A 5,280-nucleotide genomic window follows, 5' to 3' on the forward strand; every position below is an offset into this window, starting at 1 on the left:
CCCTCCTGTTTATAGACTCTGTCATCCCCCCTGTTTATAGTCCTGTCATCCCTCCTGTTTATCCACCTTGTCATCCCTCCCTTCACGCTTCTATCCCCCCCATCGATAAAACACGACCCCGAGGGCCAAGCTTGAAAACAACGACTGATGCTTGATGGAGGCTTGGGCTAAGGACTCCCTTGATTGAAAGACCACTCCCTGTTAACTCACCCTCACGTGGGAAAGAGATGGACCGAGAGGGAGGGACGGGGACGGAGGAATGGAGGATCCATCTGGCACACTGCACAAAGATAGAGCAATAAACAGAGAGAGAGAAAGAGAGTATTAACAGGTTGGGTACCCTCCATCTATATGGGTGGTTAGATCTTTATGTTCAATTGATTGACTCTATATGGTGCAAAGGATTGACCCCAAGTCTGTGTGAAATCTTGTCATGTGTGTGTGTGTGTGTGTGTGTGTGTGTGTGTGTGTGTGTGCGTGCGTGCGTGCGTGCGTGCGTGCGTGCGTGCGTGCGTGCGTGCGTGCGTGCGTGCATGTGTAACCTTGTATGGTGAGTGTTGAGTGTGTTTATACAACGGGTGTGTCTAATCCTGGATGCTGATTGGTTAAAACCACATTCCAACCAGTGTCTATTCCACAAGTTACCACCGGCTAAATCTATGATGTTAAAATGCCTATTTACTCTGTTCCATCTGACTGCGCAATCCACTGTCTCATCAGACCAGTCAGGCAACTTATAAACTTGATCTCCACTATAAAAAGCATCTAGACATTATCTCCCATTTCTTTTAGACTCTCATGACAGTTTTCAGTTTGAAGTGATTATGTTAGCTGAGTAGTTGGCTAGTTCCTCTGAACAGTGGCCTGGCGAGAGAGCAAATGTTCTATGCCAGGCGAAATTGCACATCATTATCTCATTGCATCAACAACAACAACAAAATCACTAGACAACACGTTAAACAAACGCAGCAACTTTGGTTGTTGTTATTCTGGCTGCACTGTTTGACCTGACCGTGTTAGCCGAAGTTGGCTAGCTAGCAAGCAAGTGATAAGAGCGTGGCCAACCATCACGGCAACTGAACATTTAGAACGAATGACTCGATCCATAGATTTAGAAGAGAAAGACTTAACGACTGGGTGGGGACTCTGGTAATTAAACGAATAGAACGAACGACCATGTAACGGCAGAACCGTGAACACTACAAAATACAAAATAACAAATGTGGCAAAACCGAAACAGTCCTATCTGGTGCATAGACACAAAGACAGAAGACAACCACCCACAAAACCCAACACAAAACAGGCTACCTAAATATGGTTCCCAATCAGAGACAATGACAAACTCCTGCCTCTGATTGAGAACCATATCAGGCCAAACAACAAACCCAACATAGAAACACAACACATAGATAACCCACCCAAATCACGCCCTGACCACACTAAAACACAGAAAATACAAAAGAACTATGGTCAGAACTTGACAGACCAGCCAGCTTGGGTGGCAACGCTAGATTTGTGTCGGGAATATTACTTGTGGAAGGATGAAATACTACGAATAAATTAATAAAAAATAAAGTTTTAAAGAAAATATGTCAATCTTTATTTGAATATGTTGGTAACCTGTTGTATAAAAGTGATATTTCCCTCGAAGCCGGTGTTTGGAGGATATATTGGAAGGGTTTGCCGGCCCGATACGGCTTCTCAGGCATTATCACTTAAGCAGATCCTTATGACTCAAGGGCTTTGTGCTGATGGAGGACATGACACCGGTGTTCATTCTCAGTGTTCAAGGGTTGGCCGTTTCACCAGAGGGCTGTGTTTATAAGTCGGGCTTGGTTGCCTTAGTAAATGTCAAGGCAGGGGAAATTGTTTGCCGACGTTGACTCATAGGCAATATTACAGCCTGATTGATTGTGTGTGTGTGTGTGTGTGTGTGTGTGTGTGTGTGTGTGTGTGTGTGTGTGTGTGTGTGTGTGTGTGTGTGTGTGTGTGTGTGTGTTGTGTGTGTGTGTGTGTGTGTGTGTGTGTGTGTGTGTGTTGCTGTGTCCTGTGTGTCTGTGTCTGTGTCTGTGTGTGTGCGTGGTGCGTGTGTGCACGTGAGTTTGGGAGGGTTTGTAACCATGTGTGTGTGTTTTTGTGTGTGTGTGTCTGTGTGTGTGTGGCGCGTGTGTTTTGGGAGGGTTGTAACCATGTGTGTGTGTGTATATGTCAGTTTGTACCAAAGTTGAAGATTTCATTATTAGAGGAAATATGAGATGTTCATGTCTCTCTTTTTGAGGCATCCCTTCTGTGATGATTCTGTCATTTCCCAGAACAACAAGAAACTTGTCTGTTCTGAGGAATGATTGAGACTTGAAACTTATTCCCTCAGGGAGCTGCGTTTCAGGTAGAGCATAGTGAGAGATGTCAGCACAATTGAGAAATGTAATGTGTGAAAGTATAGTCTGTTAGTCTTACTGGTGGCAGTATAGTCTGTTAGTCTTACTGGTGAAGTATAGTCTGTTGTCTTACTGTGACACGTATAGTCGTTAGTTTACTGTGCAGTATAGTCTGTTAGTCTACTGGTGACAGTATAGTCTTGTTAGTCTTACTGGTGGCAGTATAGTCTGTTAGCTTTACTGGTGGCAGTATAAGTCTGTTAGTCTTACTGGTGAGCAGTATAGTCTGTTAGTCTTACTGGTGACAGTATTAGTTGTTAGTCTTTAGTCTTGGTGGCAGTATAGTCTGTTTAGTTACTGGTGAAGTATGGTCTGTTAGTCTTACTGGTGGCAGTATAGTCCTGTTAGTCCTTACTGGTGGCAGTATAGTCTGTTTTAGTCTTACTGGTGGACAGTATAGTCTGTTAGTCTTACACTGGTGACAGTATAGTCTGTTAGTCTTACTGGTGCAGTATAGTCTGTTAGTCTTACTGGTGGCAGTATAGTCTGTTAGTCTTACTGGTGGCAGTATAGTCTGTTAGTCTTACTGGTGACAGTTAGTCTGTTCGTCTTACTGGTGGCAGTATAGTCTGTTAGTCTTACTGGTGACCAGTATAGTCTGTTTAGGGTCAGTTGTACTTACTGGTGACAGTATAGTTGTTAGTCTTACTGGTGACCAGTATAGTCTGTTAGTCTTACTGGTGGCAGTTAGTCTGTTAGTCTTACTGGTGGCAGTATAGTCTGTTAGTCTTACTGGTGGCAGTATAGTCTGTTAGTCTTACTGGTGGCAGTATAGTTTATTGGTGGCACAACATGGCTGCAGTGTGTTAACATCACAGCTTGAAGGTGACTGTTCTGTGATACTTTGACCTTTGTTACATCAAGCTTGAAGGTGACTGTTCTTGTGAATACTTTGACATTGTGTTACATCACAGCTAGAAGGTGACTGTTCTGTGAATACTTGCATTTGTTACATCACAGCTTGAGGTTACTGTTCTGTGAATACTTTTGACATTTGTTACATCACAGCTTGAAGTGCTTTTTCTGTGAATACTTTGACTTTGTTATCCAGCTTGAAGGTGACTGTTCTGTGAATACTTTGATGTGTTACATCACAGCTTGAAGGTGACTGTTCTGGTGAATACTTTGACATTTTTACATCACAGCTTGAAGGTACTGTGTCGTGAATACTTTGACATTTGTTACTCACAGCTTGAAGGTGACTGTTCTGTGAATACTTTGACATTTGTTACATCACAGCTTGAAGGTGACCTGTATCTGTGAATACTTTGACATTTGTTACATCACAGCTAGACGGTGACTGTTCTGTGAATACTTTGACATTTGTTACATCACAGCTAGAAGGTGACTGTTCTGTGAATACTTTGACATTTGTTACATCACAGCTTGAAGGGGACTTTTCTGTGAATACTTTGACATTTGTTACATCACATGCTTGAAGGTACTTGTTCTGTTGAATATTTGACATTTTGTTACATCACAGCTTGAAGGTGACTGTTCTGTGAATACTTTTAACATTTGTTAACATCACAGCTAGAAGGTGACTGCTTCTGTGAATACTTTGACATTTGTTTACATCACAGCTGAAGGTGGACTGTTCTGTGAATAATTTTCATTAGTTAATAACAGCTTGAAGGTGACTGTTCTTTGAACACTTTTAAATGAGTTAAATCACAACTTGAAGGTAACTTTATTTGAACGCTTCAATTAGTTAAGTCAAGCTTGAAGGTGACACAACGGTGTCACATTCCCTATCTGTCACACTCAGAGTCCCTCTCCTCTAACGTAATTGCAGGTAATAGTCCTCTCCAAACGGTGTCACATTTCCTTACTTGTCACCTCAGAGTTCGTCTCTCACGTAATGCAGCGTAATAGTCTCTCACAACGGTGTCACATTCCTTAACTCTGTCAACCTCAGAGTCTCTTCTAACGTAATGCAGCGTAAATAGTTCTCACAACGGGTGGTCACAGTCCCTTAACTCTGTCAAGCACCTCAGACGTGCTCTCTCTAACGCTCAGTGCAGGTATAGTCTCTCCCCACGGTGTCACATGATCCCCTACTCTGTCACACCTCATGATCTCTCTCTAACGTACTGGCAGCGTAGATAGTCCCCTCGTACAACGGTTGTCACATGTACTACATTCCTTAGCTCTGTCACACTCGCAGTCTCTCTAACGTATGCAGCGTAATAGTCTCTCCAGCCAACGGTGTCAATTCCTTACTACTTTGGTCACACTCTAGAGCTCTCTCTAACGTAATGCAGTGTAATATAGTTCTCTCCACAACGGTGTCACTAATTCCTTCTTACCTCTCTGTCACACCTCAGAGTCTCTTCTACGTCAATTGCAGGCGTAATAGTCTCTCCACAACGGTGTCACATTCGCCTTTATTCTAGATCCCACACCTCAGAAGTCCTCTCTCTAACGTAGATGGCAGGCGTAATAGGCTCTCCCCAACGGTTGTACACATTCCCTTACTCTGTCACACCTCAGAGTCTCTCTCTAACGTAATGCAGCGTTAATAGTCTCTCCACACGGTGTCACATTCCCTTACTCTGTACACCTCAGAGTCTCTCCTCTAACGTAATGCAGCGTAAAGTCCTCTCCAACAACGGTGGTCACATTCCCTTAATCTCCTGTCCACCTGACAGAGTCTCTCTCTTTAACGTAATGCAAGCGTATATAGTCCCTCTCCACAACGGTGTACACATTCTCGCTTACTCTGTCACACCTCAGAGTCTCTTCTAATGTCCGTGTAGCCACATCTTCTCATGTCCCTTTCTCGGGTCAATGTTATGTTTCATCAAATATTTTCTCTTCAGTTTGTCTCTGGCTGCAGCCT

The sequence above is a fragment of the Salvelinus sp. IW2-2015 genome, unplaced genomic scaffold, assembly GCF_002910315.2.
Source record: "Salvelinus sp. IW2-2015 unplaced genomic scaffold, ASM291031v2 Un_scaffold1308, whole genome shotgun sequence".
In the NCBI taxonomy this organism is placed as follows: Eukaryota; Metazoa; Chordata; class Actinopteri; order Salmoniformes; family Salmonidae; genus Salvelinus; species Salvelinus sp. IW2-2015.